This window comes from Salminus brasiliensis, chromosome 11 (genome assembly GCF_030463535.1).
Source record: "Salminus brasiliensis chromosome 11, fSalBra1.hap2, whole genome shotgun sequence".
Classification (NCBI taxonomy): Eukaryota; Metazoa; Chordata; class Actinopteri; order Characiformes; family Bryconidae; genus Salminus; species Salminus brasiliensis.
In genome coordinates this window covers 15,864,757-15,878,782 of record NC_132888.1, presented here as the reverse complement: position 1 = coordinate 15,878,782, position 14,026 = coordinate 15,864,757, and positions in this window count along the sequence as shown.

Below are 14,026 nucleotides of genomic sequence, written 5' to 3'. Positions count from 1 at the left end.
TACATAAAATGTTTTGTTTAATTGTTTAACACTTATTTATTAATAATCTTAAGTTTCATATCCTTGTTTAACCGCCTGCTCTTACTTATTAGTTACTTATAAGTTCAGGGTCTTGAGGTTATTATAACTAAATGACTAAACACAAGTGCGAGTTTGCAACATAATATCTAAAAATGCTAATATCCTCGTTTCTGAGTATCTTAGCACATGCTAAATTAAAGCGATTGATCTTGAATTTATGTTTTATTTGTCCTCACATATTTTTAAAATAACTGTCACTCACTTGACCTCCTAAACTCCTTGGAATCATTGTTCGTTCCTAGCCTTTTCCTCAATTTTAACATACGAATAACTCAGCTAGTTTGTGTGGAGTTACCGATTAGTAATCCTTAGAGTGTATTAAAGATTACTGAGCATAAGGGGCTAATCAATATATCTGTAGTACACTGAAAAGCCATGTTTTTTCCTTTTTATACGTAAATATGATAACATTTCTAGCACAGTGATTTGAAATGCAAGGAAGAATGTATACATATATATATATATATATATATATATATATATATATATATATATATATATATATGAATATTGTATTTGCTAGTATTTAGAATATGTTTCACATTTACAAAAATAAATTGTAAATTCATTTGAAATATATTAACCATAGAAAAATAATTGGAGCTAAATAACAGCACAGTTTAGCTTTACTCTCTGTGCATTCAAATGAAAAAGACTGGTCATAGCTATAGCTAATATGTTGTGTGAAATTAAACAGCTTCGCGGTTTTTCAAAAAAACACTTTTCTGAGCAGGTGATTCTGCACATGTGTTTTTTTAAGACATCAGTTTATCTTTCACACGCAAATTTCAAACGCTATTTCCAGAATAAAGGATGTGCATCAACGTGCTGTTTATACATGAGCTAAAATGGGAGCTAATGATGTATGGCTAATGAAAATTCCTCATATGTCTGGTGCATTTTGTCCTTGGGAGTGTAGTGATGTCATTCTACAGTGTACATCCTAAAGGCCACAAAATATAAGAAGCGCTTAACATTTACATTTTTTCGGAGCAGGGCCCGTCTTCGTAGCATGACCTGGCCACTTAATTTCGTGGAAAAGGTCGAGATCCGTTTGTTCTAAAGTATCGCCTGATTAAATATTTATACTTCCAACATTACAGCCCAGTTTTATGTAAGGAGGCTAAACATTGCTGAGTCCATTAACTGAGGTCACCATCTGAGCCCTTCTCTCACGACCCCTCGCTGCTCCCACGCAAACATCACACGAAAGGTACGGCTTGCAGGGCTCCCGCACTGTGGTGTGTTGCTTTTGCTCTGATGGTGCCTTATTCGCTCTCTCAGAGGAAAGCCAACTGCTCGCGTGGTGAAGACCCTTGCCCATTTTCCCTCTAATCTCACACCTGTAAACAGTGTGAGTGCACACCCTTCAGATAAAAGGAGAGGAGCAGGATTCCATGTAAACTTGGGCAGAGATTTGCAAAGGCTAATAAAGATAAGGCCTGACAGCCACAGTGAGGCTGCAGCAAGTCAGCCGTTGACTTTTCCAGTCCAAAATGTGCCTTTCACTTACTCTGTTTAACTAAGGCCAGTGAGCGAGCGCTGTGTTTATATCTCTGTCACTCCAGACATATAATCCGCTAAACTATTCTTGGCAGATACTGTTCTTTGCACACTGGGGTTGGGGAGCTTGTTTCCAGTTCCCTATAGTCGAAAACACTGAAAGATGGCCAAACTTCCTTGCACCTCTTTCTCGAAGGTGATCAAGCGATTTAATCATGGACAACATTTTGGTCTTGCTTCCTCGCTGGTAGAGTTCAGCAGCAGGTTTTCGGCTTGGAAAACTGGACTCGACTGTGTTTGTGTTGAAACAGCGAGGAACAGTGGAGGAATTTCAGGCGGTTTGAGGCTCTCCCCCCAGGTCTTGGCTTTGGCTGAGCTATACAGGTATGATGCATGTTATTAAGACAGCTCTCATAAATTTCCACCCTGGCCTGCCATTTTGTACTGTAGCTTTTTGTGCCATATGGTGTGCTTTTTGCTCAGGAGGATGCTGAATCCTAACCGAACAAACATCAAAGTTCCCCTCCAGTATGAGTAAATAGATGCACTGCGGGATGTTTTGCCAGTCTTTGGTCTATGCCCACATGCCTCATATCAGCGAGCGGGTGCAGAGCGCTGGGATGTAATGGCCCCACTTTGCCCTGCTCTGGAATCCAGCATGTTTTATTCCACACATATGTGGGGAACAAAATGACAGAAATGGATCATGCAGTTTCAATGTTTAGTAGTATTTCTAACAGTTTAAAAAAAATTAACAGTAGAGTCTTTAAAGCAACACAGATGAGTGGTCAGCAGGACAGCCATTCTCCGCAGGTGGCGAATAACTTCAATTCAAATTTAATCCAATTGTTTCTTGCCTACATTTTTGTTCGATACTAAAGCATGAATGCTAATACTGTACTTACTATGTCTTGTTAATGTCTAATATTGTTAGCCGTTATATTAGCCTTTAATAGATTGTTCAAAGCTGACCTGTAGAGAGACTTTTTTACATTTAGAAAGGTAACAGTGAGCTGACTATAATTAATACAACCTCCCTTAATAAGGAAGAATTATTTAATTATTTTAATCAAGACTATCACGAATTTAAAATTAAATCCATGTTTATTAATATTAAACCGCATAATTAAAGTGTTGATAATTAAAAGTGTTGGTGTGTTTACACCATCGCCTGCCTGATAACGGGATTTAATTCGATATTAAATATTACATTTATCACACGCTTCACATTTCTCGCTTGACAACAGTTACAAAGTCAAAGGCTGCCACCACTAGGCCCATCCAGTGACCCAGCGATCATTAACACCCAAATGACCGAAGAACCTTCAGCTCAGCTCAGATCAGCTCAGATCAGCTCGCACATCTACATTCCCCTGCACAGGTTGTCCCACAAATACAACCGAGATGTCTTCATGTTAAGGCCATTAACACAACACTGCATGCCACAGGCTACTGGGCTGACCAGGCCTCCAGCTCACTCCCAAATCTCAATGCCAGCTTCTGCCTCATCACCAGACCAGGGCAGGTTCATCTAAGCTCCAGCAGAAGATCACACACACACACACACACACAGGCACGCACGCACGTCCAAATCGCGTTAAAGCCGCGCGGGCAAAGCTCCCGTTTACCAGCTTATTCGTGTTTAATTCCTCGAGAAGCTGACAAGACAGCACACATGCTGGAGATATTTACCTCGTCTGATAGACCTACTATGGGCTCAGTCCTTCCATCTCCTCCCCAGACAGGCAAAGGGGCCGAGTCCTCGGCGAGATGCAGCAGGAAATCCCAGCGTTAGGCGGCTCTCAAGCTGCTGCTCAGCATCTCTCCTCTCTCTTTCCTGGAGCCTGCGTGCGTGCGTGTGTGTGTATGAAAGTGTGTGTGTGTGTGTGTGTGAGTGTGTGTGTGTGTGTGTTAGGGCGGGAGAATGAGGGCTCTCCCAGGCAAACTGTGGAGAAGCAAACCTTACGAAACAAACCCTCACTCTGCAAAGTGTGTATGGGGGGCTGGAGGGGAGGGGGTCTCAATGCGTGATGTTTTCTTGGAAATACAAAAAAGAGGATCTGCTGAAGAGCTTGATTTGTTAAAAGGCGAGGGTGAAGTACGCGGCTAGTTCGCCCCCTCCTTTCTCTCCTTCCATGCTCCCCTCCCTCCTCTGTCTCATGGCTGACGTTGCTAGCTCTGCTAGCACTTCTCCCAAAGCGAGCGTCCCCCGCCACTGACACCCCCCCCCTCCACCCACCCACCCCCAGCGCGACTCCCCTCCACATCCAGGAGGAAAGTGTGTATCAGAGAGTAGCGCATGGAAGGTGTACCAGAATCGATAAGGCTAAGAAAGAATAAAGGTGTGAACATGGAGGAGCTCGGTGTGATGTTCTTAGATGTCCAGGATGTTCTTCAGAGCCGAGCAGGCAAACACGGTCTTCTAGCTTTGACCGTAATGCGGCCAGTGTGTCAATAAGTGTCAGTAACGTGAGGAAATCAGGTACACACACTAGTCTGGGCTGCACTGTGGTGCCTAATATACGTAGTGATATAGGAAGCATGTGAGCTGTCAGTCATGCTGCTGCATGGTGTTGTGTCGCTCTCTCTCTCTCTCTCTCTCTGTAAGTGTGTGTGTGTGTGTGTGTGTGTGTGTATCCTAGCTCGCATGTTTTCATGTGAAAGTTGTTGGGGATTTGGTGGTGAAATACGGCTGCGGTTTTGGAGTAAATGGCTCGAAGCGCACGGCTGAAAGATCAGTAAATCACCTGGAGAAGCTGAAGGTTGAGAGCTGAAGGCTGATGGTGACATGGCCAAATGAACGGCTATAAGCAGGAAGGCCTCCACAAACCGGGGGGCGTTTTACCGGCCCAGTCTTTTCCAAACCCTTCTTCCCCCCTCGATCTCTCTAGATTATTATTTTAATCAGTTAAAATCAGGGCAACACTTTATTCAGCTGTTTCATTAATAACTTAATAGCATGAATAGACATGTGTAACACGTCTGCCTTAAGGTTGTGATTGAAAACAAAGTAACGAATTATTATTAACTATTATTATTCTTATTATATATATATTATTAATAATTCTAATTAACATCGTGTTATTATTAATAATAATTTATATTATTAATATATGTGTTATTTTTTTTTATTTCATTAAAACGTTTGACCATCTCCACCATAGTCAGATTACTTAATCGCTCCGTTTAATCAGACTGTTAGACTATTTATTAATTTATTAGACTGTTTCATCAGACTAATTAGTTCATGAGTAGACTTCTGTTAAACTATTCTGTTTGATATAATAATTTGTTTATCAAATATTATTTAACATTATTTATTTATGTGTTTTAATGAGGCCGGCTCTAGCGTTTGTATATGATTGTCAAAATAATAATAATAATTACAAATATTTTATTATTGGTTTGTTGTTCATTTGTTGTTCATAATAACTATAAAAATGTGTCTACGTTTATTTGTAATCCACTGTTCAGTAATAAATAAAACCATGAAAAGTATAAATAGCAATAGTGGATAGCTACATCAGACTGAAGAGGCTAACAAGAAGCCTGAGCCAGAGAGACAAGGAGATTGGGCCAAGGCCTATGAGAGCCATGTTCAGTTGGTTTGAGCTTTTCATATATGCACATGTTTTTATCCCGCGCTAAAGAATCGAAGACATAGAAGATCTTCGTCTGGACGTTTGGAGAGTCGGGATTTTGAAAGTCGCGTGAAACGCGCGAAGCCGCAGCCATCAAAAAGTGTGATGACCATTTACTCAGAAAACTCACAGTAGATCAGACCTATATGTGACCAATCTCATTAGATCAATCACACACATCCTGTGATCTGTGCGACCCACTGTTCAGGCCACTGATGAGCAGTTCTTCTCTGTTACAGGCACGAGGCCTAAGCTAGCTAACCTTGCGCATTTCGGTTTCACCAGCTTCTGAAGTGCCCTCCTGCCACACGGTGGTCTGTTAATAAGAGTCGCTCTTACCTTCTTCTCCTCAGTTATGGACCAGCAGCAGTGTGTTCTCTCCTCCGGTGACAGACTCGGTTCTCACTCGGAGTCAGACCCTACCGTGCTATACAACATGTCTCTATAAAGGGGATGATGATTTTTTTTATAGGGGCTGAATTGAGCTGCCTTTCTGAAGGGGAATTTAAAGTTCACTCACTCCCCCATCACGTGGTGTGGAAATTAGGAGCAGGAGCTGAGCGCTTCTCTAAAGCCCCAGAGCGCTCCGAGCAGAGGCCAGAGCCCTGAGCGTTCATCCCACCCTCAGACCCTTCCTCTCAGCAGCACTGCGACTGGAAAAACAGCCGCTTTCAGAAACAGAAAAGAAAGCAATGAGTTTTAATAGAACATTTAATTGACGCTTTAGATGCGTTTAAGTTCGGGAACCGAAATACAGCGGGTTGAAGGCCATTTTGCACACGACTTTCTGTTTATTTCTGTTTATTTTAATGGTATATTTTAAAAGTGCTATTTACCGTCGCTTATACAAAAAAACGGTATCTCCAGAAAACGGGGAAATGCGTTTTGATTTTTGGAAGTCAGTCTAAAAGGTTTGAATTCCAAGTCATTTTGAAAGATTTTTCTTGTCCATTCATTATCACATTTTGACACAGGTTACTGAAGAACTGCCAGATTATGCCAAAGACTGAAAAACGGGGGAAAACAAAATACCCGATTTTTGCGTGAAAGCGACGATTTTATCCTCTGGACTGTAAAATTAAATAAATGTAGTCGTCCTGACTGTACACCCTTACAAAGAAAGATGCTTAGCAAAGGTTTCTGGAGTGGTACCATAAAAGAGCAATTTTTGGTTCCACGAAGAACTATTTTTGTGAATGTGAAAGTGATGTGAATTTGATTAACTTTAACTAACCTAACCTTAACTTCTTTGAACCTAAACCATACTTTACACACTCTTCCACATCTAAACACTCTTCCAAATCTAAAAACTCTTCCACATCTAAACACTCTTCCAAATCTAAAAACTCTTCCAAATCTAAAAACTCTTCCACATCTAAAAACTCTTCCACATCTAAATTTTTTTTGTTCTTCTGAAACCAAAAGTAGTTCTTCTATGGTATCACTTAACGAACTTGTTGAAGCACATATATTTTAAAAAGTTTATGAAAATGTAAAATTTGTATAACATCGCCCTTTAAAACCAAAACAATTTTATTTTTAACATTTTTAAATTTTTGTTGTTTTTTGTTTGTTTGTTTATTTGTTTTCCAAATCGCATATTGATTTGTTTCCCGTTATATCATGGCTACTATAAATACAAAGCTATGTTTCTCGCCGTTTTACCTCTTTTTAAAAACTATTTTATTTATTTCTTTATTTCTTTATTTGTTTTGTTTTTAAAACATTTTCTTACTTCGTTTTCTAATATTACTGCCTTAGATTTTTTGCACTTATATTCGGGCTAGTCTTACAAGGGGAAAACTGAATGGGTGAAATAAATCCTATTACAACTGTTATATTATCAGCATGTAGCTCCATTCTTCTGATTTGGAGCTTTTCCACACACGCGTCAAAAACCTCCTGCAGTGTTTAATACGCTCAAGGCAAATATTGACATTCCTTTTTCATCTAGATTACTCTGTGTTTATTTACCAAAAATATGGGTTCCCTACTTCATCTGATTTCATTGTAGTTTACCTTCTGGGTTTTCTGCCTACAGCACTGTAAACAGCATTTTACACTGGCAGCCTAGCTCTCACCATTATAACCCTAACACACTACTCCTGTTTTATCTTTCTGTTTTATTCTGAGCTAGAAAACATTGGCTGATTCCGGAATTCTTTACAATAGTGTTGGTTTGCATTGAGCGCGGGAAGTGATGAATGTCACAGGGGAGTCATCATTCAGTGATTTATGGATATGGGAGTGAGGGTTCTCTTTCCTTGGAAAAACATTTGCCTGTATAATTGGTCATGGGCGATGGGGGTCTGAGCTAATAAACAACAAAGAGAGGGGCTGAGGTGAAGTGGAAGTCCCTCTCCTCTCTCACTCTGTCTCACTCTGTCCCCCTCTCAGTTTTCGTTCTCTTTTATCTGGCCCTGTCACCTGCCTTTGCCTCACAGTCTCACTTCTTCATGTAAACTCTGTATTGTTAACCACATTTCCCATGTTCTTCTTGGCGGTGTGTTTTGGGGATGTGTAGCTGGAGCTCGGTCCAGTTGTCAGCATAGGTGGAACACATCTGTCTTGCACGTTTTCACTTGCGAGTTTGTTCTAGTCCCCCTATGGCAGGTCTCAGCTGCGGCTGTACAGCGTGGTGGCTGATAGGCAGTGTGGGGCAGTGACATCACAGTGGCTCCATCTCTACAGGAGCCTCGCAGCGACCCTCCGCCCAGGAACCAGCATAACATCATACTGGCTCTGTCTGCGCCTCAGTGGTGAGTTGGTGTAGCCGCAGCATGCTGTGTTACACGAAGTATTTCATAGATGCGTGAGCTAAGCACACTGTCTCTCTCTCTATATGTAAAGATAATGTATATATAATTAAAGAAATGTATATTTTATATTATTTGAATGTAAGGATACTTACAGAAGAGAACATTTGCTTTGTACCAGGGTTAGCTAAAAATTTCCATCTGCGGCCCCTGGCTTGGTAAACACACAATAGATACTAATAACACAATATACAATACAAAATAATAGAAAGAAAATACAGTAAAACCCACACCCAACTTTAACTCCCACAACCAACCAAAATGCATACAATACCATCATTCATTTTCAATCTAGCTGCATTCTGTAATTCTGACATCATATATTAAATTAGGTTAAACAATTACAAATATTTTACCTAATGTAACACAACACCAGAAACATCCATTTTTGGGGCATGTATTATGCAGCATTTATAGTTCATCATAGACCTTTTCGACTTGTTTTTTACATGTTTTTTTCCCCACTTTCAGTGCAAATGCCTTCGTATCATGAGAGAGAGTCATTTGTGTAATAATATAGGAAGCCATGTCACTGAAGTTCAGAAATGCTCTACCACAGCCACATTGAACTGATACTTTTATAGTTTGTCCCTCCACTTCTGTTGTAGAGTGTAAAGTGTGTTACGTTTTATAACTAGCTTCTAAAGAAAACTACAACCACAACTAAACACAACTTTAACTCTAATTAAACTTACAGCTTCTAGAACCATTAAGTTAGGGAGTGGACTGATGTCTAATCCCGTGATCCTATAATTGCACTTTTGTGTCCATTAAAGCGAATAATTCCATTAAACTATGATTGCTATTGTTCTGTTGTTGTTGTTTTTTTTTTGTTATTATTCATTGTTAATTGGCAGTGTTGGAAAAGTCTACCACTCTTTAAATGTGAGGACTTATCTCACCAAACTGCCTACATCACCAACAAAAATAAACACAGTGTTATACGAGTCTTACGCAGTGCTAGTTTACTGTTAGAGCAACAGGCTATCTCTAAACAGGTTTGTTGTTGAAAGCTAAGAAACCATTGGTTCTTGTCTGTCAGCAAGGAAAGGTGGTGTGGTCCAAATCTTTGTTAAAATGAAATGCTTTATTTAGCCTCACACCTGTACCAAACTGGTACGGGCTGATTGATGGATCTTGTGCTATGACGATCGCACATATAATGTTTGCAATGTGATATACCACAGATGGTTCTGATGGCTGTGGGAAAAAGAACACACAGCAGCTTATCTTAAGTGATCCCTAAATACCTGACATCCACTATACTTCTGGGAAATACCAATGCAATACTTTTAAAAGGTAGTGCGTTCTTAAAAATAAAGGTGCTTCAAATGGTTCCTTGAGCAATGCCATAGAAAAAACAGTTGTATATGTTTTGGTTGTTTTGTAATAATGTGTGAGTGTGGAGAACATTTAAAAAGCTCTTCACAATCACACACAACTCTTTTACAAACATGATTTGGTTGTTTACAGAAGCTAAAGTGGTTCTTCTCAAATGACTCATTACTCAAAACTGCACCTTTCTGTGTATGTATGTTTTTTTTCTTCCATGTATCTGTTGAAGTTTTTGTGCCCTTCGCAAGTGATTTAACTTTCCTGTAACCTGCAATTCTTATGGATTACATACCTTTATTTACTGGTATATTGCCTTATCTTACAGGGTGCTGAAATAAGAATGTCCATCAGTGGTATGGCCATTGATTGAGTGAGCAGTTATTTTGGAATAGTGATGGACAGAGGAAATTTCCAATGGCATATGGCACTGACAGACAGACCAATCAAAGTGCCATGACTGTATCCACCCCTGACGATGACATGCTGAAGTTTGATTTGCAGGGATAGAGTAAAGACTGCAGATATCTGGCCATATATTTTCATGTAATAATTCCTAATCACAATCAGGCTTTTTTAAAAGTGCTTTTGTCCAGCCAGCTTGGTAGGAATTTGTAGTTTGTCAGAGCTACGTGATTGAGTGACGCGATTCAGAGGTAAAAAAAAAAAAAAAAAAACCTCCAACGCTGAAAGGCTTGAAACCTGAGACAACAGTGTCTGGCTACACAAGACTGTGGATTAGCCTCATACTGGCTACGGGAAGCTCATTAGGCAGCACAGAGTTGTGGTAGTGCCAATTCAAAGGTGACTGATTTTTTTGTAGTGCTAAAAGGATGTAATAAATCATTGCTTGTGAATTACTGCTTGTGAATCACTAACAATGATCAGCTCATGTCACCCTTGTTAGCTATTGTTGCCCAAGAAACAGCATTTTAAAAGTTCTTCGTCCTCCGTCCCGTTGTCAGGTTCTTTAATGCTGAAATGCTACAAATGTATTTGTGTGACTTATTCTGAGTGCCATGGACACATTGGCTAGATGGGGAAAGATGAATGAGCAGCCTCAAACAACTTGTATGGAGAAAGTTTAGCTTGTATTATCAACCACAATGGTGAACTCGAGAAACATGAAAAAACACAGAGGAGAAAGATCAGACAGTGTTTTGGAAACAGCCAGATTGTGATTGAAATAATGTCTAAACGCCATTAGACAGTTTTCCTACCATCTCATTTATATTCACAGCTAATTTGACACAATGGACAGACCATGCTGTCTAAGAGACCTCCCTGAACTTTGATGCACACAAGGAGTTTCTGTCACTGTAACTGATAGTGCTGTTGCCTTTTCACGACCAGATCCAGTTTTTATTCACAGTAGTTCATAAAGGTTATGGTTCCCAAATTCCTCACATGTTCATACAACAATAAGGGTACCAACACCAATCTATTATTCAAAATGACATAAAAAAAAATGGTTGCATGAAAGGAAATCAAATGTACACACCTCACCCCATACACTGTAAAATAGCCTAGACATGTTTGGTGTCTCTGGAGCTTTGAGACTAATGTAGCTAATATACAATGTGACTGTCATTGTTCCAATGTAAAAATATAGAAGCAAACCTCAGCATGTCCTGATCAATCTACTATTGGAAATGTTTGAAAACTTATAGTAGTTATATTATTCACTGAAAGGACTCACTTATGTTATTTTACAAATGTAATCAAGAATGTCATGCATGTATTTTCATATTTTCTGAGAAATAAACAGACATCAACAAAAATCTCATCAATGAAAAGTGTAATGTGAGTTGTAATCCAGTGAACCCGAGATAAAGTAGCGAGTAGCAGATCATCACTGTCTAATACGCATGCATCTCAGAAAAGGTAACTTTACACCAGACATTGTTAATGCAAGTTAATGTCAAAGGATTTGAAGGTTTATTTATTCATCAAAAAAAGGTTTACTCAATGTAAGGGCAGATGCAGTGTTCAAATAATGTATATATATATATATTATATATATTATATTATTATATACTTTTCTTTATTTATTTCCACAAAATATTTTGTATTGCATAATTTATTTTAAGACTGCAAATGACATTCCCACTGCTGTCTTCTTGCTGTAGAAAGCACTTCTGTCATTCTGTCAGCAATGATCAAGGCTATTTTTAATTAGAATTAACTGAGACAAAACAGAAGCATAACCTCAAAGTTACAATACTCTTATAGCTGTGTCTGAAAACCACTTGTCTGCTGAAATGCCTTTTTGTTGTTAATGTAACAGCTTGATATGAGTGAGTGAAGTGGCAAAATGTGTATGAAGGTCCACCAACACTAGTTAGAACATGGCTAACTACCTTTTGAGGAAATAAATTGTCTTTAGCACTTCTTTAGCATAAAGCTCAACATGTTATCAACTCTAGCATCTTCATCTGTGTTAAATTATTTACTGCAGCACTGTCATCTCGAGACGCTACAGTGTAGAAAGAGCTACAGCAGCTGGCGCAGAGCCTCGTAAGTCTCATACTAGAATAGGGAAGTTTCCATGTGCAAAAAATCTGCAGCATGACTAAAAATACGCTACCCTCAGTTACAGTCAAATTACAAAGATCATACAAAGACAAGAAAAGTCTTGAGTGAAAAAAGAAAGACGCTGAGCCCGCAACACTTTACTGGCCTAGTCTGTCATGAGTAGAGCAGAGCCTGAATTAAGAATTGGGCCTTTTTTGTCTTTGTGGGAAAAGAAACTGTTGAATTGTGAAAAGAATACTGGTTTGGCTCACAACAAGCAAACCAAAACAGCATACAGCGTAGCTGTTCAGAAGATTTCTTTTAGAGTATAATAGACAAGGAAAGCTCAATGTTGGGTGGTATGTTTTATTGAGGAGTCATTGCTGGTTAAATTTGGAGTGTAAGCATTCTGAGTAGTCACTAAAGCAGAGAATTCATACCTAGTCATGTGCATATCAAGTGATCTCACCCTGATGATGTATTTATCTGGTGTGTTGGGTGTCAACACTGGGAAATATTCATTCACAAATATTCACCCCTTCTTCTTGTGCTCTGATAGCAGTTTGTTAGGGCTGTTTGGAACAGGTGGCAATTCCACAATGAGCAAGATGATCTTAAAGGCAAATGACAGTGATTGTGTTTTAGATGTATTTCTGAATCTCTGTTACTGTGTGATGTGGAGGACAGTATCAGTACCTTAGGGAGGCTTGGTCTAATATTACAGGTTAATCTACTGCTTAAATGCTGTCAAATCAAAGAGTTTTGATTAAAAATGACAGATAACGTTGCAGTAATGTAATTCAAAAGTGTATAATAAAAGTGTAATGATAAAATTAAAAAGCTAATGTTGGTTGCATATTGTCACACAACCTTATACCTTTTATGTGATTTAAGTGAAAAAATTATTAATTAAAAAGATTTTTCTAGCAGCAACATTACAATTATACACAATTGTTGCAATAATGTGCTTTAGAGGACTCATATCATGGACAACCAATATATACAACCAATCCTCATATAAAAAAAGTTTGATGTTTAAGTAAAACATTTCTACTATTCTATTTTAATTTGACTTTTTTAATGAAAATTTAAAGATATAATGGCTTTATCAGAATCACAAAAGGGATTGCTTTCTACATATATAAATCTTAAAGATACAGTATCAAAAACGGGAAAAATAACAGGAGATAATGAGAGGTTGGAAACAAGGTTATAAAATAATAAATCACCCATTGCTTACATAGTGTACAAACCATACAAATATCATAAGCGGAAAAAAGAATAATCAGCACAGCCAAAGTACAAAATAGGTTTAGCAAGCATGCAAGAATATACTGAATATAGGCAATAGGGTAAGTGATAACTGAAAGGTCAGTTGAAAAGAAAAAATGGTGACTTTGATTGTAAATAGAGTCTCATTGAAATACCCAGTAGTGCCCAGAGTGCAGAAACAATCACACAGAATTATAAGAATTGCAGGTTACTCTGTAGGATGTAAACCTCTCATCAGCTTAAACCTAGGCAGGGTTACAGTAGGTTATACAGAGCAGAGGTGAACCCCCTGAAACAAAGTTTAATGGGGAGAGAGGATGACGATAAACATACCCCGACATGATGGGAAGGTTAAAGTGTGGTGAAAAGGAAAAAACGTGAGGCAATTCAAAACGTTACCTTCTTTGTGAACCATGATTAGTGTCGTGTCATAGCCTAAGCATTCATGCCTGCATCTGGAATTGACTCACTCATCATTACTGGTGATGTAACTACAGATAACCACAATATAAGGACTGGACGTGTACAAATACATATTTTCTTTAGTTTTCTTTATAATACTTGCAGATTTATTTAATGTTATTTACTATTGAAGCAAGGACACAAAACACTGCCGTGGCAAGTAAGAGTTCAGTAGTTTAGTTTATTCACTTTTAAATTGAAACAAACCAGTCAAATTGCACCTTTAACTAAACCCAATCCCAAATGCAGATTTTCCAACAGATGCTGGAACATTCAGGGGTAACAGAAGCTCTACTCAGGAGTAACAGAAGTGTGCCTGGTTTCTGAATATTTTTTTTAGTAAACTGAAAGGTTTATTGTTTTGTGTGTGCACCTACACAGGCCCTAATAAAAAGTCCAAACAAT